Source organism: Lynx rufus, unplaced genomic scaffold (assembly GCF_022079265.1).
Source record: "Lynx rufus isolate CCGP_SWC_20201006 ecotype Redwood Valley unplaced genomic scaffold, mLynRuf1.p SCAF_7, whole genome shotgun sequence".
Lineage (NCBI taxonomy): Eukaryota > Metazoa > Chordata > Mammalia > Carnivora > Felidae > Lynx > Lynx rufus.
Window position 1 is genome coordinate 54,484,672 of NW_025814889.1, and position 22,242 is coordinate 54,506,913.

Consider the following 22,242-nt stretch of genomic DNA (forward strand, 5'->3'; position numbering starts at 1 on the left):
AAGCAACTGTGGCAAAATATTAACAACTGGTCAATCTTGGTGAAAGATAATGGGTGTTAATTATATTATTCTTACAACTTTCTGTAGGGTTGAAAATTGTCAAACAAAAATGGGAGGAGAAAAATAAGAATATCACAATAGTAAATGTTATGGACTCTCTTACCCTCTCTTACTCTCTTACCTTACTCTCTTGCCCTTTATAAACAAGCTTGCCATCACTTGGTTGGAACAAAACCCCATCCAGAATGATCTAGCCCCCAAACAGGAACTTTAGATCAGAGGATTGGGCAGGAAGATAGAATTCCCTTGTCTTTGATTTACAGTCAAAATTGTTACCAAGCAAAAATGTTTGGAAAGAAACCACAACCTTGGCTCATGTTAGCACAGTTATGAACCCTAGAGGTGCTGGGAAACATCTGCAGAGGCTGGAGGCAGAGAACAATGGTATCAGGCAAATAGGGGTACCAGGTAAATGTGTAAGATTTAAGGATACATGGAGAGAGTGGTGAAAGTGAGCGAGAAGTTGTTGAGCTGCAAGTGATGCATAGTTGTTATTTCATTTAACCTCCATAATAACCCAATGAAATAAGTATTATTATTCCACTTTACAGACTGAGTGGCTAGACAATTGTCCCAAACTCATATAACCAGTCCAAAGAAGAGCTGGAATTTGAACTTGGTTCTTTGTTACTTCAAAGACCTTGTTTCTCTACTGCAGCACCCTATCTCCGCAAAGAGTCAAGACTCTAGGGTGTGGCTATTTAAGGAATATTTGAGCTAGTTCTTATCTTTGTACCTAGGTAACCTGCTGATGTTTTCCTTTTCCTCCCAAATACATACTGATGGGCCAGAGCTAGAAGTACTGGGGTCATTAAACCTCAAAGCTCTATCTGAACAATGTCATGCTAAACTCCAAACCTAATCTAGGGCCAAACTGTCTCCACACTACCCTTTTAGATGCCAAGAAAGATTCCAAAGCATCCCCGTAGCCATTCCAATAGTTCCCAGAAATGATTTTACAGCTAAGTGTAATTCCTGCCCAGAGCTTTAGCTCATCCCCTTTTGCTTGGCTTCTAGTAAAATATAGTATAGTAGACCCCTAGATGCCAAATATAAGACACCTTCCTGGGCATTAGTGTTCCCCATTGTGACCCATGTCTGTGATCAGCCCTGAGCTCACAGCATCTATAGCATTGTTAATATTTATTAATCATCCAGGCACCTAGGTGGCTCAGTTGGTTAAGCATCTGATTCTGGCTCAGGTCTTGATCTCAAGGTTAGTGGGTTCAAGCCTTGCGTTGGGATCTGTGCTGATAGCTCAGAGTCTGGAGTCTGCTTTGGATTCTGTGTCCCCCCACCCCCGTCTCTCTGTCTCTCCCCCGCTCATTGTCTATCTCTCTCTCCCTCTCAAAAATAAGTAAAAAACATTAAAAAACTGAAAACAAAAATTTATTAATCACCCATGGAAATAAGCACAAAACCAGTGGAAATCAGGTGTCATTACAGACTTCTTTATCCATTTTTTGGCCCTCATCATTATTTTTAAAACTTATTAAGAAATATGGACTTGGCAAAAGAATATGGGTATTATAAACATACTATTAGTATAGGATGATCAACAGAGAAGATAGAGGATGGAGGAATGTAGTTTCTAAGGAAGCAAATCCCAAATATGTGCAGAAGAAGAGGATTGACAGAGCAGCCTTTAAGGAGCCTGACTTTTTTCAGGGAAACTACATACAAATTTGGAACAAGTCTAAGAAATTGCAGCTGAATCATTGGTTACTGATATTTTGGGATCACCAAACTAGCCTTCTGTTCAATTGAGGTGACATGAAATCACTTAGACATTTTGCACCTTGTCCATTCTAGACCTCTATTTAGTGTGTTTCTATGCATTGCAAATATAGCATATCAAGGGCCAGCCTTCTGCCATACTCCCTGGTCCACCATCCTGGTCCATAAAACGGGTAACTCTAAACAATGAGATCCTCTCATCTCTCACTCAGATTCACTCAGTAGACATTCAAGCTGCCCTTGAAGCAGGATAAAGCCTAAATCACATTCTTCACAACCACTACACTGTACCAGATAACTGAAGTGTGAGTACTCTCTACCCTCCTTCTGGAAAATGACACTTTTTGTCAACTCTTAAAAAGACACCCCCACAACCCCACACACTCACAGCCAGACCTGTTGTTTCCTGCCCTCTATTAAATATAAACTTCTAATATTATATTTCTAAGGCTTTCTTTTCACTGTTCTTCTACCACTTAGTCTTACTATTAACTTTTCTGTGGCTCCTGCATGAATAAGACAAGTCTTTCCATACAGGACATTAACATCGGCCCTCACACAGATTGCCCTTTCTTGAATAGAACTTACTCTATCCCAACTCTGTCCAACATGACCCTCCTTCTGCTAATTTGTCTGGTCACATCTGCAGATACATAACTGATATTTCCAGTATGCTTTCCTTGTCTCCTGCTCTCCCCTCATTAATACTCAGTGGAATAACTCGCTGACCTAGAATTTTGCCTTGGTGGACACCCAGTTAGGGGAGATGGCAGGAATAGTAGGTTATGAGGTGGAGCAGAGGAGAAGAGCTTCTGCCTGATGATACTCAGCTTGTCTTTCCTTCCCCACCTGAAGCCTGAGGTATAAAGAGTTAACTCATCACAACCAAGGAAGTACACCACCATTTACAGCCCAGTTTGAAGATCTCTATCACCATAAGAAAGTGAAAGTACAAAGTAAGTAACCTGAGTTTACTGAGGTAAAGTGACATTTATGATTTGCTCCAGTGTTATCCTCTTGATATGTGACGACTGAACGATGGACAATGAGGTGTGTTGTCACTTACATGCTTTACTTTATTTGGAAAATAAGTCACTTATTGCTTTAGCAGTAAGGAACATTACAGGATACTCAAAATCCAATAACTACATTTAAGGCTAGCTTGCAGAAAGGAGGAATGGTCAATTGACTGAATGAAGATAGACTAGTATTTCACTTGGTTTAGGAGGATAGGACCATGAAATGATCTTATATCTTAAGCTCCCAGAGAAAAGAATTTTCTGTATTTGCTACCATTTTCCTGTGCTGTCTATAAATAACTAGACAGATGGGTTTGGTGTACTTTGGGTTGGGTAAAAAATGAGAAATCGGATGGTCCCTCAAGTAGAAACAAAAAAAAAATATTTCTAATTAAGAAAGACTGGATTCAATCTATTAAAGATCAGATTTCAACTAAGTATAAATGAATACAAAGGCAAATTCCAAATTACAAAACTCACGCTCCACACTGATTCTTTGTGCAAAAGAACTCAAGCAAAAGCAACATTTTTCTTCCCCCTAAATTATCAACACCACCACCATTACCCCCAAATCATTATACACTCAGTTATACACAGTGCAAGACAATAGATGATAAATAGATAATTCCTCTCTGGGAATTTAACATTTAGGGTATTTCATGAATACATCCCCATCAGCCAATAAAATAAAGATACATAAACTATGAAACAAGAAGGATATTTCTAAATTAGAAGTCAATAGTCAAGGCAAGGACATGTCAAGATCTCAGATGAACTCATAATTGATGGAAGGTAAGAGTAGTAAAGACATCATTTTCCAGTGTGGTGAGAATAAGGCTTATCTTCTGTGCAGCGTGGGTCAGCCTGATAACGCCACATGCAAGAGTGGGGAATTAGCCCGTCTTGGCATTGTGGATAACTGTTTGACAAGAAAACATCAGTTCAAGCTACATCTTCAGCTTGGGGTATGATCCAATAAATAGAGTCTCTTTTAGACAGTCCTTTCATGCCCCCACCAAAAACACAAAATAAACTCTACCACACCTTAAACCAGTAAATCCAGTTTTCCCAACTAGACAGATCCAGTACAATATTTGCTACAGATAATTAGTACTGATCTAGATACTAAAGTATAATAATAATAATAATAATAATAATAATAATAATAATAATTAGTTCTCAGTCTTGGTCTGTGGGGAAAAGGAAAGAGGAGAAAAACCCTTGCAGTAGTAATAAATGTATAACTTCTTCCCTGGGGAAAGAAAAGTAAAGGTCAGATAGCTTCCTGGAAACATTGGAAACAAAGCTGAAGTAACCTAATTCAGCTCATACTAATGAAAATAAATGTCCAAACTTACTTCCCAGGTGTCTTCCGAGGACAACCTCACCAAATGGATCATTTAACAGGCATTCTCCCATATATGGTCTTACATTGTACTGTATTCTGTTTGCATATTACTGGGAAGAAGCCTTTGTCTCCCTTTCTAAAAGAAAAACTCCTTAGGTTATCATGTGCTTTCTCAATGAGGCTAGAAACCCTATTCTGCAGGTGAATATTTCTAGATTCAAACAAGACTTGAACTTGAAGGAATGGCTGTCCCAAAACTGTCTGCTCATTGGACCAAGAGGAAACAACCACGTCCTTCAACTCACTTACCTACCCTACCACCCCCAGCCCTACACCTCTCAACTCCCATCCTGGTCTGGCAGAGGCTGAATTCCAAGTCAGTGAAATGCGTCCTGATGCAGACAAACACGCACAAACATGCAGACCAACTGTATGTAAACCAAATCCATCCACACAAATTTAGCCCAAAATTGATATACATGTAGACCAAAACATTTTTGCTTTCTCCCATAATACCTATGGAGTCCCTGCTACATACAAACACCACACTAGTATCATTGCACCACTATTTGGGTAAACAGTCAGATAGCCAGGGTTTCTTTGGACGCTGTGTAGACTCCATATTTTTCAGTATCATTCTGGGATGGTTATGAACAAGGCATTTTTTCTTAGTCCCTCTGGGAAAACTACAGAGAAGACAAAGTTAACTGCAATGTCTCTCATTCATGATTTGACACATTTACAGGTGACACATTGATGTCAGCAGTGAAAATCAATTTCTTCTCTACTTCCCCCTATGATTATCTACACACTTTTCTCAATCCCAAATTCTGTCAGAACACCTAATAAAGGTCCTCAGGAGAAAGCAGTAGAAGGAAACCTATGTGCCTGTCCACCTTATTTTCCAGTCCACAACTGTAATGTACGATGGCCTTTGTCTATAATGATCACTGATCCACATTCTTGTTTTCCAAGTCTTGCTAAACAGCTTTTCTTTCCCTGCCAAATTCTTTGTTTCTTTTAAGCTAAGAATCTAGCAATACATCCAGTGTCCCATCCATCAGTATACTCTCTCTCCACATTTACTAGCATTTGTGAGTGGTCAGAACCCATGTCTCCTTCTTCCATGTACTTCCTCCCAATATACACCTTCAGTCATACACTGCACACAAAGTGGCTTAAGAAAGGCCAACTATCTCTCTGGTTATCTTCCCTTCATACCTTTAAGTGTGTCCTTCTGTCCTCCTGTGTAAGGACTCAGCTGTCTCTTTCTCTCTGTTCTCTCTCAGCAGACTGTGCTTGTTTCCTCTCACAGCCCTAGGTAGCTGCTCCACACCACCACCATCTCCCTGGAAAGTTAACTGTTGTTGTTGTTGTTGTTGTTGTTTAGGAAAGACATCAGATCCTCTGAGTCAAATGAAAATTTTATCATGCCTCAAAGTCCTGAGTTTTTATCCAAATACTGATCAATATGACTACTCCACCAAGATCTGTCTGCCTCACCTAAGCTCAGGCAGTAGAATCGAAAACAACCAGCTTCTGCTACCAGTTTTTAAGGGATACTCTTTATCCCTCTTCCCTAATTGTTTCTAATCTCCAGTCTGCTTTGGGATTTATGTAATAATAAAAGAGAAAAGGGATGTGGATAAACCAAAATAATGTCTTGTAAAAATCATTTTTTATCAATTTGGAATATACTTGGTGAAGGAAATTGGACCTTCCACATGATTTTGCTTAAACTAAGGTTAAAAAGAATGTGCCCTCTTGAAGCACATAACATGTGTCAACTGACAATGAAGAGAAGTTGAGAAACAGTGGTTAAAGGGAAAGAGGAAGACAACCTAGAAATAAACATTTGACACATATAATCAACAAAACATGTGTTGCACATGGATAAATGTTGTCTGGGCTTTGGTTGTTGGGGTACAGCCCCCAGTGTACTTGGTGGCGGGGAGGTGTGGGGTTGGAGAAGAGTTGAAGACTCCAAAGGCCTTCGAATTAAAGAGTTGCAAATATGTTTTGTGATAACAGCAAACTGCCTCTTGGAGACCCAGTGTTTTAAAGACCATTAGGCAGTCACACCCTAGGGGAACTTGGTAATCTTGCCTCCTATAGCCTGACCTGGCCCATAATCAATCCCCACCACAACTTTTTAAAATTAGATACAAGAGGTAGGGAGTTACCTTTGCAGCTGTAAAAATAGATATCTAGCTCCTTCAGCATGGAGGAGGAAGACCCTCAAATCCTTTCTGGTGATGGTGGACCACCTTATCAAACTGGGCCTGCTATTCTGCAGAGTCCACACCAATGTCCTCCCTAAGAAGATATGATCTAGAGACTTTCAGAATTTCCATGAGAAAGTGAGGCAGCAGAGCCAGGTGGAAGAATCTTCATTCATTCAAAGAACATGTCTAAGCATACTATGTGCTGGGCCCTGTGGGAAAGACAAAGCTGAATAGAGCAAGCTCTGCTATAGGTCAGAAAGGAAAGGCCAGGAAGGAGGGAAGGGCAAAGAGGTGAGAAGGACTCTGGAGAGAAAACGCCAAAGAATAACCTCCCCTGAGGAATATTTTCCTCAGCAGACCTGAGAATATTTCTGGTCTGGAGGAGAACAGAGTGTAGGCCTCCAAATCACTCTGACCCCAGCAAATCTACCTGCCTTTCCCAAACTCCCAAGGCCTCTGGTCTGCAACTTCCAATCCAAAGTCTAGTTCTGGTGTCATGAAAGACACTCTGATCAAACCCCACAGGGCTAAACAGCCAGCCACACCCCGAGTTCAGCCTTCTTCCTCTCTTGCTCTTAGTTTTCTTGCCAACTGTATAAACATGAGAAATCACTTACCTATTGGCTGCTTCTGCCTCAGAGGAGAGAGACCTGAGAAGAAAGTGCAATCCAAACCCAAGGAGAGGTAAGAGCTTGGCCATTAGAGTCAGGACTTGGAGTGAAGCTTAGCTGGGCTCTCAAGGAGTAGGGGTGAACAGGAGGTGGAGTCACTGAGGAGGTGGGGCCCCCAGGAGGCAAGGTCAAGGGCATAGTAGGAAAGGCTGAAGAAGGTGCACTGAGGGATTAAATGGGATTTTGTTGGAGACTTTTTGCAAGCAAGATGTGAATTTAGAAGTAAACAGGATTTCCTGGGTCCTGGGAGTGCAGGAGGTCCTGGTTGTCTGGAAGAAGGTGTGGGGAACTGTGTGGAGCCTAGTCTGTGGTGATTTGGAGGCCAGTTGCAGATCCAGCTAAGGATCCTACTCAGCAGTTCTTTAAACAAGGATAGAAGCACCCACCAGCAGCCTCTTCCAGAAACTCCTACCAGTCTTCTCTACCAGCACCATCCATCCCTACCCCTCACCCATATTTCCCATCATTCCAGAAATAAGACTAAAAGGGAACTGGCTTAAGCTTCACCAGGAGGGATTTCCTGAGATAGTCACTTAGCATTCATAGCATATTCTAACCACATATGTGTTGAGCATTGTGCTAGAAGAAGTAAAGAAAAAGATATAATCCCTGCCCAGAGAGCTTTCTGCTCTAGACAATCAAAACACAGACCTTTCAAGACCCTGAAACAGTTACAAAAGGAAAGTGCCACCCCATTCCCAGAATGTTAATCCTCAAAAAGAAGCAACACTTCTCAATGATGGAGAAGGAGGGGCCTACTTAAAGACTGAGGGCTGAATGCACAAGTGATGGACCCAACAAGACTTCAGACAAAGAAAAAGGGGCACCACTGACTCTACTTAATAGTGCTGAGATTCCATTAAAGCCTAAATTAGGTTCCTTAAAGATTGGGATGGAGGTGGAGGGAGGGGAGAGAAGTGTTGCAGTGGGTTCCTAAAGGGACAGAGTCTATACTAACTAAACTAAGACAGAGCATTAAAATAGGAGCAGAAACAATCGCTCCAGATGTCAGGAAGAACCTCCAACTAAGGAAAATGTAAAAATCACATTGACCCTGCCCTAACTCATCTTCAGTAGACATGGAACAAAGGCACTAATTGACTACCTCACTTATTCCAGGTGCTATGCTTGGTAGTAGATGAGAGGCCCAGCCAGGACTACAGAGCCAACATTTCTAGAGGCAAAGGAAACATGCAGGAATTGAAAGGATGGCTGTCATGACAGATCAGAAGGGGAGGGGCACCTGGGGATTTCATTTGTGTCTGTTCCAAAAATCCTAGGCTCTCTTCCCCTGCTACAAGCTGGGATTTTACCAGATGCGCATCTGCTTGAGGGAAAGAAGGACAGATACAAAGGGAGAGTCTGTTTATCCTTGTATTTGGTCCCAAGATCAATCCCTTCCCCTTTTTCCCGGTGCTATTCACTGCCTGCTTGGTAGAGGTCTCCATTCTCTGCCTCGGTCTCTCTTTTTATAGGTTTAATATGTATATATATGCGGGGGCCCTTTAGTGGAGGGCTGCTTGAAGGCATTGATTGTGACTGATCAATTATTTCTACATTGTTGACCCCACATTAATGGACAGTCATTAGTAAATTATTTTGTTATACTTTACATGGTGCTTATTTTGCTCTCAATACAGACATTGTCCCAGTCCTTACCCTCTCCTCACTCTTCTCCATGTGATCCCTAACCACTCTGTCCCCAGCACTTTCTCCAGAGCTTGTCAGCCTGGCTTCCTGTCTGCCTCTGTTTCTCTTTCTCCTAGGCCCCCACTACCCTTGCACTGGTTGTGCCATGCTGCATTGACTCTCAGAAATTTCAGCTGTGCTTCAGGTCTGTTTTGACTACAGCATTTTGGGGGAAAGGGTAAGGGAGGAAGTTTTCATATCCATGTAGGGGCCTCTGGGATCCCCAGGTTGGTACTCGATCCCTAGGTTGTTGCTATAGCAGCAACTTCACCCTGTTAGCTTCCTGGGCACACCCACCACCCAGCAGCACCTGAGAGGGGACCAGGCTCAGCAGGGACCAGGTGAGATGGAAGAGGGTCATAAAGCAAATATATGTCCCCCTCCCTGGCCTGGCTCCCTTCTCCTGCTCCACACCTGCCTCCTTCTCTCTCTTTGTCTTCCACCCTCCCACCTCCTCCTTGTAGCCCTGTCTTCTTCCTTCCTACTTTGCCTCCTTTACCTTTATCTCTGTCAGGAAGATATGTCTGTTTGTGGGCCTATCATCTGTCTATCTGACCTATTAGACCACATGTTTTGTGGTCTGAGATTCTCTAGGACAGTGTCTGCCATCAGCTCTTCCTTCTATCCATCTCCCTCCTGGCTTCCCTCCCTCAGTCTCTGAGGGTCTCTCTTCCCATCACATCTTTATGGGTTTCACCCAGTATGCCTTTTAGTTTCTCCACTCACATCTCCTCCTGTGTCTGCACTGACAGCTAAATACACACCATGCACAGTATAAGGAAAATAACTTACTAGTGACTGTCCATTAATTTGGGTTCAACATTGTAGACACTTTCTGAGAAGTCATGATCAATGCCTTCAAGTAGCTCCTCACTAAAGGGCTCCCACAAATATATACATGCAACCCACAAAAGAAGAAACTGAGGCAGAGATTAAAGACCCTGGGGCCAGTGTACGTGCTTGAATCTAGGTTTCAAGGGAACAGTGATAAAGCAACCAGGCTAGTGTGTGAAGACCTAAGACTTAGCATAACAAGTTGGACTCTACCTTTTCACCCCAGGCTTTCCTGGGGCTCTGCAAAGACTAGCTCCCCCAGCTCCTCTCAGGGCCAGTGGAGAACCTAAAAACATTAACTTAAACAATCTAAAGGGAAATTGTTGTCCCACTCCAGTCCCTGCCAGACACATTTGAAGGTCCCAGAGGCCAGAAATCTGACCAGAGCCCAAGGAGTCTCTAGAAGCAGGGGGAGTGAGGGTAGAGAGGGAACCTTCTAGAAACGTCCTCCAGAAAAGACATGGAAGAAAAACCCACCAGGTCCATCCCATCCCCCATGGACTCCTAGAAGTTTAATAAAGTTCAGAATGTCCAGGACTTCCATGAAATTAAATCCAGGAGCTGAGTAATTACATTTCTTCTCCAAGTTCTACCCTTTACCCTCCCCCACCTCCATGGACACATATCGTTTATGAAACACACTGAACCAGATCCTGGACTTCGGAAACTTCCTCTACTAGAGAAATGGGCTTAATTTCAGGAAAATAAATTAAGAATACACTTTTGAAAGGATTCCCTTAGAGTTAGGATTGGTAAACGGTAGAATGGGAGAAACACCCACACATATACACATCTACACACACAACCCAAACAGGAAAAAGAGAGCTATCTCTTGACAGCTTCTTTCCTTGTGTAATGGACCTCCAGATGATGTGTCCCAATCAGGGAACAAAATGTAGTTTCTTTCCAAATAGTAGGAAACTAATTCCCCTCTAAGCCTAGCTCCAGGAGGGAGATGATTGTTTCCCTCCCCAGTCATGGCAAACATTATGAAGAAAGATTACACAACCTGTAGGTAAGAGCCCACATGCAGATGCCTAGTTTGTTGTCTGATCCCCCAAGGCCTCCCTCTCCTGTTTGATCTCAACCTTCCAGCACCTCTCAGTGTTCATCTTTGGACTTACCCTGTCAACCCACCCAGGGAGAAGGAAAGCGTCCCAAGGGAAGAGAGAAGACAGGGCCCTGTTCTCTGGGAACAGAGACACACAAGACACGAAACCCTGGGGGGAAATACCATATAAGTTAATAGAGTGTAGCGAGATCCTTTTAGTACTCAGGGACCTATGGAAAGGAGGATGGAAATAGAGACTGAGACTACAAAGCAAGATCAAAGTGAAAGAAATGTCAGATTTAGAGGCAGAGGGATATAAAAGGCTTGGTAGGCGAGAGGCTGATATACTCAGCAGGCTTGAAGAGAGTAAGCTGAGAAGATATCAAAGATGAGAATGAGGATGGTTTAAAATGGCTAGTACATTTAGATTCATAAATCTTTACAACTATACACAGGTCTTTTGCATAAATCTCATGTTATCCTCAATAATAGGCTACAGAAGCGGTATTAGTGCTGCTATTTTACAGATAATGAAACTAAGGCATGGAGAGGTTAAGTAACTTGCCTCAAGTCACAGAGCTGTTAAGGGCAGAGCAAAGAATCAAATGACTGCACTGTGGTGAGCCCTCCTGGAGGTTCTTCCCTGGGAAGCAGTCAAGCTTAGGGCCTGGTGTGCGAGGGAGAAGTGACCCCCAGTGGGCAAAAGACCTGCCTCCTGGGGTTCTTCTCAAGCATGTTCTGCCCAGGAGAGCTTGGCCAAATTTAGGACTCATCTGGGACGTGGGGAAATCATACCTTACCATTGCAGATTAAAGGCTAAACCAGATTATTGATTGAAGATCTCTGAGCTTTAAAACATAATTCAATCCATGGAGGTTGTGGGTAAAGGGGATAGTCAGGATAAAGTTCTCAAAGCCTCCAGTCTTCCCATTACTCCTACCTAACCCCATCCCTGTATTCCTCTCCCTCTTTCTGTCTCTTAACCTCCAGGGGCCTCTTCCCCACCTGTCTAGGCCCTGGCCACTGTTTCCCCCCAGCCATGGCTCACTAGCCTATGCAGTCCAGGCTCAGTCATCCTCACAGCATGTGAGGACACATCACAGCCAGAGATGTTAGCCTAGCTTCCCAGCATCTTGTCTACCCAGCCCAGGGTCACCATGGAGCTACAACAATGGTATATTTTTACATTGCTGCCCCACATCCCCACCACCTCTGCACCCCTGTCACATCCCATCCCTGGAGGGGTGGCCCTCTAGGTCATCTCAGCCCAAGCACTCTGACCCTGTTTCCTCCATCTCTCTGCCTCACTAACACACGTTCCCTAACACACACACACACACACACACACACACACACACACACACACACACCTGGACATTCCCTCTTCATCTGTATCTAAGGTTCAGATTCCCTACCTCAAGATCATGCCCTTCCTGAGAGCTCTGACTTATCTGATCCTCTCCTCTCCATTTTCCTGCTCCTTGCTAACTAGATGAGTATCATTCTCCTTGTCTCCTAGGAAATTTTCTAGAATTCTGTGTTTTCCTCCATCTTCCCTCTTAGGTCATTGACAGTCATCCATCATCTAAGTCACAGGGTCTGGTCCAGTTGCCCTTGACCCACTCAGTTTACAAACATTTGGTGAGGGAGCACCCAGAGCTCTGTGCCTTTCTGTCTTGGTTCTCAGCCTCATCCTCCCAGGTGCAGGAGCTCCTGCAGGACAGGGATCCTGCTCCCCCCCCGGGTCTCCCCTCAGTGCCCAACACACATATAGAGGGTAGAGAGTGTGACTCACTGATTCTTCTCCCTAGAAGAAAGGAGGGAACTGAGGAAGAAACCCAAGCAGGGACATCATCTGGGCCTACACTGCCCTGTGAGGTTTAGTGTCAGGGAAGCAGGCAACTGGAGGGAATCCATCTCTAGTGGGGCAGTGCTTTCCTTTAGAGATCCCAGAGCATGTGGGCGTGCACACGCGCGCACGCGTGTGTGTGTGTGTGTGTGTGTGTGTGTGTGTGTGTGTACCTGACGTGCAGGGAGGGGAGAGGAAGAGGCAAGCCTGAAGTTCCAGGAGTCCAGGCCCTGTCTGGAGATGAGAGTATTTCAGGAGCTGGATTCCCAGACCCTCTGCAGCCCCAGCACACACAGCCCCATGACCACAGGGACAGAAGGTGGTCAACAGTGCCACCATAGGATGAATGGAGGCTGGACTTTGGGCAGCCTCCATCCTCCCTGGGTTGGGATTTGCTCTGTCCAGTGCACAATTCACATGGTTTTCTGTGTTCTGTGGTTCAGTCCAGTACCTACCCTCCCTTCTTGTCCACATTCATGGGCATTTCCTGTGTTCAGAGCTTAGGGCACTTGTTAGGCTAAACCATATTAAATCCCTGATACTTGGTTTTGGCTCATAGAGTGTCTTACTTAGTTCCTTCTCTTCTAAACATTTTTTGACTCCAGGCTAAGGAAACAGGGGAGCATACTGAGGAAGGAAAATAATAAGAGCTAATATGCATTGATTGCATACTATGTACTGAGTATGTTACATCCTTACCACAGCACTAGTTCTCAATCCAGTCCCAGGGATTACTTTCTGCAGCCCTGCAGTTATTTCCCACATTTTACAGGTGAGTGAGTCCAGGTGAAGAGGCTACGTGGGGAGGAACAGGGCTGGAATTCCAGCTCAGCCTAGGACCTCCTGCTTCACCACTGCCCCCCACAACCAGGGGAGTCCTGGCAGACACTGGGAGCCAGAAGGCAATGCCTGCAGCTACACAAAAGGAAGGGGGAGGTGGAAAGAGGCCAAAATGGAACTCTGGAGGGGTCAGAAGAGCTCCCATGGAAAGAGTGGTGCCAAAACCAGAGACCATACCTGAAATCAAGTGGGAAAAGGGCTAGTTCAAGAAAGAACACACACAGGCAGAAACACAGGGAGTGTTGGGACGTAGATTGGGAGGTGGTGGCAACAGGCAGGGTGCGGGAGGGTGGAAGGAGGACATGCAAGGGAAGGCCAATGTGGGTGTAGACAGAGCAGAAGGGCAAGATAAACTGTGCATAGTGTGCTCCTGGGATGCTGTGATAGCAGAAGCATGGGGGAGAGAGATAATGTCCAAGGGAAAGTTGGAAAGTAGGAGGGAGTAGAAGAGTTGTGGGACTATTGCAAATAGAGGAACCCAGAGTAGATGCAGAGCACATAGAGGTGAGTCTGAGTTAGCAGCACCCAGGGTGAGAAGGGGGGATCGGTGATGATTGCAGGACTGGGGAAGAAGTGAATGAGGGAGCACACCTATAATCACACACACACACACACACACACACACACACACACACACACACACCTTTCCATGGCAAAAGAAGCAATTGTCTGATGACTGGCTCTGAGGTCCAAGTAAGTGAACTCAGCCTCATAGCTTCAAACCCTGGCAGGAATTTAAAGTTCATGGAAGGCAGGGCCACAGGGCTCAGAGGAGGGATAGGGAGAGGGAGGTTATGAGACAATGTCTGTTGTGTCCTGTGGTTGATAGGCCTTGGGTGCCTGAGAGTGTACATGCAGATGAGTGTATATGTCTGAGGAGCAGCCTGGGCCTGCAGGACTGTGTGTCTGTCTGTTGGCCTTATAATTCTTCATGCAGGTTTCTCCCCCGAAAGAAGTCCGTTCATGGTTTACCATGTTTCTGGTCTCCCTGTGCATAGCACATTGCCATTTTGCTCTTTGCATCCTTGTCATGACCGTAGCCAGGGCAGATGGAGCCAGTGGAGGAGAGAGACAGAGGATGATGTTTGGGTAGTCAGGGCTCCCAGCCAGCCTCACTTTTTACACAGGCACGTGCACACATACACATACACAACACACACCCTTGCACATATGCTGCTCTCCACCACATGCAGCCAAATAAAATACACAAAATTAACTTAGGTACCATTCACACATGATCATATGGAGACACAGTGAATAAAGGTGCTCAGACATACCAACAGGTCAATCACCCACACAGATGGAAAGACAAGAGCCTGGGGCACACAGCTACCTGGATGTACATTCCCCCTCCCCTCCACAACACACACAGAAGACATGCAAACTTGGGTACACACTGCTCCAGACAATTGTGTGCATACACTTCACTGCTTAACACATATCAGGGATTCCTCCAGTGGGTCCCAACCTCTCCCAGCAAATTCAGAACACCCAGCCTGGCCATAAGATCTACACCTCTCTATACCCCTTCATGCTGGTTCCCCAATCCAAGTACTTGTTCCAGATCAGCAAAGCTGTCTCCTTTCTGGCTTATGGTTTGCTCATCCTGCTTCAGAAGCAACACAGAGAGAAGTTCTCTTCCTCTTTTCCTCCTCCATCCCATGCCCTATTGGGTTTCTCCTTCTATACCCTGCTCTTGACCCCCTCCTCCAGGCAGCCTTCCTTGATAAACTAGCTGGCCCTGATTCTGAATGTGCCTTTGTCCTTTGCACTTGTTGGTCTGTGCTGGGTGAGTGTCACCAGGTAACTTTGCATATTTGTTGGCAGGGAGGGGACTGTAATCTCCCTAAGGGCAGTACTATTTGACTAAGAATTTCAGGCAAATACAGGCCTCACCCTCCAGTACCATGCTGGGAGTGCTCCTGAGAGCACCACTACCTGGTTTTCACAGACAGACCAAAAATTAATATGGGCTCTAGCAGCAACCAGGAATGTCTCCCTCTGCCACATGCTGCAAGCATCTCCTTCTCAATGACCTTACTTCTGACAGATGCATCTGTTTACCCTCTTCTCTCTCCCATTCCCTCCAGTGCTGCCCTGAGTCCTGAGGTGAGCTGATGTGGAAAGTGCAGAGGTGATAAAGAGAGCGGCCCTTTGTGTGGAGATGGAAGGCTGGAATGATGCAGAGCAGGCTCAGACTGCAGCACTCTGCTCCTCACAGAACATTCTCCAAGACTCCAGATTTGGGTTGTCTCCATGCCTACTGTGCTAGTCAGTCAGGGCCTGGGGCTTCCCTGTCCACTCCCCAGTCAGTCCACAGGACCCACTGGAAGTTCTGGGAGGGCATTCAAAGTCCCCCTAGGCCAGGTATCTGTTTGTCTGGAGTATTCTGTGAGAAGAAGAGTGAGGAGAGGTGGGAGACCCCCTGGAGGTGCTTTGCAGGAGGGGCCTGGGGTATGCAGAACAGAAAGACTGGGAGCTTTTCCTCTGCATGCTGGACCAGAACTGCCAGCAGCTACTTGTACCCCTCAGACAGTCACATGCGGGCAATGAGTCAGAAAGGAGATAGGGCTGGTCTTCAAAAATGGGAAGAGTAACAAAGTGTGTGTGCCTTTGTCATCCCCTCATGGCACCTGTAATCCTGCTTGTACATAGGAAGCTGTTAAAGTTAAAATAAAGATTTTATTTCACCAGGTCTCCCACAATAAGCACCTACAATACCTAAAACAGGGGAACTCAATCTCTTTCATTATTCCTTCTGCCCTCCACTCTCACTCACTCACCTCCAGCAATTCAGTATCTGCCCCCAGGACAGTTTCCCCTTACCAAGCTTTCTAAGCACCCAGTGATCATGGGACCCTAGGTTAAATCTCAGTTATTCCAACTCTTCCTCCTCCATCACTAACATGATGCCCCTCTCTCCTCCTCTCCCCCTTGCCCATCCAATGGCACTTGGCCCCCTGGGTGTCTCTCCAAAGACAGGTAGTCACTAATGAGCACTGAGCACTAGAAGGGGAGGGTCCAGGGCAGCCTGGTGGGTGGGAGGGGATTCCAGAGCTAGCAGATAAGGAATCCCATCAGCATCTGTCAAATATGCCATCTCCCTCCAGCATCCCTGCCTCTTGTCTCCTGGCTCAAATTTACTGATGTCTAGACTCATAGTGCCTAGTCAGGTCCAGAGCCATTTCTCCAGGACTATAACTATTCCTACAGTATTTCTTTGAAAACTCCTGTTGACTCTGTGAAGCTGAGGTTGTACATGGAACCCAAGGAGCAAGAGAAATTGCTATCTTCACTCCGTATCCTGATCTCAGCCTCTTCTCTCCATCACACCTGCCCAAAAGCAGAGCTTGAAACTTGAGAGGGCAAAGAGGGTTAAATCTCAGGAAGACAGTCCCAGCCTTAAGGAGGTCCTGAGTGCTTCCGAAAACAAGAGGAGATGACTGAGAATGATGGTCTTGGACAAATAAAGATCACCTCTGTTACACAATTTCCAGCAGGGTGTGAGGGACTCTTTCCTAAGAACTTGATGGAACCTTTCCAGGAGCGACCTGTGAAGAGCTCAGAAGCCACAAGAGGGTGGCAGAGAACAGCTCTCCCTGCAGAGCCAGCTCTGGGTCCTGGGTGCTGTTATAGGGCTGGGCTGCCCAGGCTGGGGGAATCTTTGACTCCCACAAGGACCTATGAATTTCTGAATTCAGGAAACCTTTCCTGAAGCCCTTTCCACTGACATATCTTATTGCCTTTGGGCCCTGAAATGCCTTCACTCACTCTAGCCCCCTTCCCTTTTCTGGTCTCAAACACAGAATGACTTTTCCTTTATGACTGTACAGCTGATGACATCCCAGTTGAAAGAGATGATGCTTTACAGGGTCACAGCTGATAACTAGACCTGAACTGGAACCCAAGTTTCCTGATTCCCAATACAGGGGTCTTCTCATTTGTGCTGACTGCTGCTCCTAACAGGAAAAAAATACTTTGTAGTCCCCAGTGGGAAGCCTGCTCACAACCCTTGGTGTATACAACTGATGTCAAAGCTGTACCCTTCCCCCATGTGATATGTTTACATACATGACTGGTGCACACAGGACTGTTAACCATGAGGCACAGACACGTACACCACAAACACCATGCTGTGCACACCCTCACCCTCAGCACACACACCCCTCTGCCCCTCAGAGTCCCACAGCCCCTGCCATTCTCTTCCTACTTCGTGAACTGCAACAGGAACTTCTATTCACAATTTGCTCTTTTCCCTGTGTTTCCAGAGGTTCCTCAAAGCTACACACAGGGAAGCACTTTCCCCATTCTAATCTTAGTCCTTCCTTCCACAGCCTGTGTTTCCCATTTGCCCTGGCACAGCTTGGAGTAACAGGGGAAAATAGAGGGAAAATTGGTGGTCTCTGAGCTCCCTTCTGTGAATCTGTCTCTTTGATCATGGCCTTCCTGCCCAGGAAAGGTCTGACCCATCTGTGATCCACCAGCTTTAGCCCCACATCCTCTCAGTGTCCCTACATTCTGACCCACTTCCCTATCTAGAAGAAACTACTTCCATGCTTGGGGATGAGGGTGTTAGGTTTCAACTGCATAAATTCTGGTTGAGCTTATAGCCCACAAAGTGCAATAAGCAGATTTGACTTAGACTCAGTAAGAAATTCCCAGCACAAGGGGTTGTAAGACTCAGCTTGTGTGAAATAGAGCAAGAATGAATATATGGCCTTCCCAGAGGACTCCAACAGACAAGAACTTGGTTTGGCCCTGTCTTGGTAATACTGACTAGAAATAGAAGTCTTCACTGTGATTCTCATCATCCCAGCCTCAGGAAGTGGCACACAGAGACTTCTGGGGACTCTAAGGCCCTCAGGCAGAATGGGTGGAGCCTAGAGTTAGGAACTGCAGCCTGGTTACATCATTCCCAAATCCTGGGGGTGGAGGTGGGAGAGAGAGTAGGGCTGAACCCTCCACTGTCTGGCCACCTTCCCATCCTGGCCCCACCTCTTTATGGCCCTCCATGGTCAGAGCAGGGTCTCTGAGCTTTTCCAATGCAAACCCTGTGTGAAGGCCTCAGGACCCAGTCTCCACCCAGGCTCAGACCCAGGGCCCTGATGCCATCCCCCTGTGCCTGGCAGGGCACCCAATCCCCTACTCCTGAAGCACAGACAGCATTTCTCTTCTGGCCTCCCACCTCCTCTACCCCATACCACAGCCTTGAACCTGCTGGAAATTTGCAAAAACCACATCAAAGACATCTTCAGCTGTGAGTCTTCAGGTTCCCCTGGGACAGTACACACACATATACAAATGCCCACATGCAGATGCACACACACAAATGCTCACACTCATGCATATACACAGACACATACCCTTAAAATACACACGTATACATACCCATACATCACAAACATTCTCATATGTATGTAACACAAAGACACACAATCACAAACTCATACCTTCACATAGGCATGCACACACAAATGTATACACTGTTATACACTCATCACACTGCACACATACAAACCATTCTATTCCTTCTTCTAAGAATCCAGAGCCCAGCCCTCTAGATTCTAGAGATATAGAATGTCTAGGAAAAGCTTGGGGACCCACAGGAAACCTGTTTCCAGTTTCCTGGGCCACACTGGAACTCCTTTGCTATATTCCCATTCCTGCCACAGAGTTTCTAGGACTCTGGCCCATACCATGAATGGTGAACCTGCACAGATAATTCATTCCTTCATATAAGAAACATTTTAGAACACCTGCCTGCTACCTCCCACCTCATCTCCCACTCCCAGACAGGTCTGAACCTTAGGCAGACACTAAAAGAGTAAGACTCTCTGCCCAGTGCTGTGGTGGAAACAAAAAGAGCTCAGGACCCAAGGACCTGAGTTCAAATCCCGCATTTGCCTCTTAATATGATGTGTTATCTTGGACACTTGACATAGCCTCTCTAAACCTCAGTTTCATCACCTGTAATGTGGGATTAATAAAATTTACCTAATAATTCTGTGAGGATTAAAAGACAGTTAAACCTTCCATTAGCAATATGTCCACCTGTCGAAAGCAACCCCATTTCAGTCCCCAGTACCCATGGTGAGCATCTCCCCAATACCTTTGCAGTCCTGCTATCCCTGACACAGAAACCTAGTCTCCTTCAGCCTCAAACCTTCAGTTGAATACGCTTAGGGAAATGTGACCTCTGACTTGGCAGGCTGCCCCAACCCTGCCTTTCCTGACTCTTCTGGTCCATCATGCCTCTCGCCCATTTGCAGGTTGATTCTTCCATATTAACCTTTAATACTGCTGACCATCGACCACATGTTCACAATGGAGCACTGATCTCACGCATCAAAAGGACACAAAATGCTTATCACCCCTAAGGGAGCTGTCCCAGGGAAAACTGACCTCCTAGTCTTTAAGATTTAGCAAGCACCCTGAGCCCACATAATTCATCAACTAACCCTTCTTTGTATACCTATAGATCATGCATCCTTTCCTAGAAAAGAACAGAATCCTTCTGCACATCATGAAGCAGAAACCAGACCCCCTTGCACAACCTCTTACCACTGAGATGAGATAACATCTGTTTCTGGCACCACCAAGAATGCAGGTAATCAAGAAATATTAGGGACTACTATACTGCCTTTACTGATTGACTGCCCTCAGATCTTTCTATAAACCCTGGGCAGGCAGAGTCCTTACAGAGTTGGCCTTTGGACAAGAGTCCCCCTTCTCCGCAGTTGGCTGGTCTCCTGAATAAAACTCATATTCCTTTTGAATCAAAATTCTTCTCTTAAATATTGGCTTTTGGAACAAGGCACAGGTGAATTTGAGTTTTGGTAACAAATTTTGGCAAGTCAGCCAAAAACCAAATCCCTTGCAGCATCCAGTTCCCTGGGCATCCCAAAGTAGAGCAGTTGGCCAGTAGCTGGCCAGGGCTCCCTCCTTTGTTTCCAACGCTAGTAGGTTGGACTGCCTCAGTACATTAGCTGTTCCAAGTTAGTTGGTCTCGGGGATGGAATCTGATGGATCTGTCCTTGTAGCTGCCTAGACTACTTTGTCTTCGGGAACCTCACTCCCGATTCCAGACCCAAGCTGGCTGCCAATAAAGATGAGAGTACTCCTTCTGTTCCCAAAGAAAGTCCAAGAGGACACCTTTATTTTTTTTAAATTTTATTTAAATCCAAGTTAGTTAACATGTAGTATAATAATAGTTTCATGACTAGAATTTAGTGATTCATAACTTCCATATAACACCCAGTGCTCATCCCAACAATGGTCCTCCTTCAGGACCATCGCCTGTTTAGCCCATCCCTCCACCCAACACCCCTCTAGCAATGCTCAGTTTGTTCTCTGTATTTAAGAGTCTCTTATGGTTTGCCTCCCTCTCTGTTCTTATTTTCTTTTTCTTTTCCTTCCCCTATATTCATGTGTTTTGTTTCTTGTTTTCCACATATGACTGAAATCATATGATATTTATCTTTCTCTGACTGAAATAGTTCACTTACCATAATAAACTCTACTTCTATCCACATTTTTGGCAATGGTAAGATTTCATTCTTTTTGACTGATGAGTAGTATCCCTTTGTATATATACATATACCACATCTTCTTTATCCATTTATCAGTCGATGGACACTTGGGCTCTTTCCATAATTTGGCTATTGTTGATAGTGCTGCTATAAACATTGGGGTGCATGTGCCCCTTAGAATCAGCACTTTTGTATCCTTTGGATAAATACCTGCTGTGCAATTGCTGGGTGGTAGGGTAGCTCTATTTTTAATTTTTCAAGGAACTCCCATGCTGTTTTCCAGAGTTGCTACACCAGTTTGCATTCCTACCAGCAGTGCGAAAGGGTTCCAGTTTCTCTGCATCCTTACCAGCATCTGTTGTTTCCTGAGTTGTTAATTTTAGCCATTCTGACAGGTGTGAGGTGGTAACTCATTATGGTTTTGATTTGTATTTCCCTAATGATGAGTGATGTTGAACATCAGAGAATTTGCCACAGTGGCTCATGTATAGGCAATATTCATCCTTGTTATTGTGTGAAAATAAAAACAGGACCTTATAGGCTTACTTAACTTAAACAACATAACAATAAGATATAATATAACTCAATAATAGGATGAAATTATATAATTCAACTATCACCTTAAAGGAGTTCTATGTGGCTTGGATAACAAAATTGTTCCATAAAAGCCCAAATGTACCCCTCTCCATGGGGTTAACTGTGAACATGTGGAAGCAATACATGGGCCCACTTTCCTTATTACTGGATAGAAGATGCACTTTGGGATGCCCATAACTCCAGACAAATCTTCTCCCACTTCCAGTGATTCTTCATAATTATAATATTGTTAAGACTAGACATCAGGCAAAGAGGGCTTCTTGGCCCCTTAATCTAACCATTTTTTAAAGTCTCTGTCATGTGTGCATAAGCCCCATTATCAGGGAAGATGGATCAGGAAGCACTTAGGCCACTTTGTCAGTGACTATCAGATTCTTCCTGATGTCTGACTACCATGCCTCTTGCTGTTTTCAAAGTCCACTCGCTCAGGGCACTTGGGTGACTCAGTTGGATAAGCTTCCAGCTTCGGCTTAGGTCATGATCTCACAGTTTGTGGGTTTCAGCCCCGTGTCACACTTTTTGCTGACAGCTGGGAGACTGGAGCATGCTTTGGATTCTGTGTATCTTTCTCTCTCTGCCCTTCTCCCACTCACATTGTCTCTCTCTCCCTCTCTCAAAAATAAATAAACATTTTTTAAAAAGCCCACTCCCTCACAAATGGTGCCCTTAAAACTCATTTTCCCATCTCTTCAAAGTTGGAATCATAGATGAAGGTTGAAAGGAAACATAAGTGAAATGATCCAGAAAGAAGGCAGGAAGAAATGACCTGTCAGGGGGAGGAGAGTAGTGACAA

At 45.0% G+C, this 22,242-nt stretch overlaps 2 protein-coding genes across 4 annotated transcripts in view; both read right to left on the reverse strand.

The window, feature by feature from the left end:
- LOC124501493 (cationic amino acid transporter 3-like) overlaps positions 1 to 22,242 on the reverse strand; it is a 214,991-nt gene that overhangs the window by 163,004 nt on the left and 29,745 nt on the right. The window lies entirely within an intron of this gene.
- LOC124501501 (cationic amino acid transporter 3-like) overlaps positions 1 to 22,242 on the reverse strand; it is a 35,057-nt gene that overhangs the window by 12,460 nt on the left and 355 nt on the right. The window contains exon 1 of one of the 2 annotated variants that reach the window (XM_047065733.1): positions 7,007 to 7,133. The exons of the other annotated variant lie outside the window; for it this stretch is intronic. The gene's annotated coding sequence lies outside the window, so the exon portion shown is untranslated. Of the gene's footprint in view, positions 1 to 7,006; positions 7,134 to 22,242 lie in introns of those variants that run through there. 2 annotated transcript variants of the gene reach the window in all.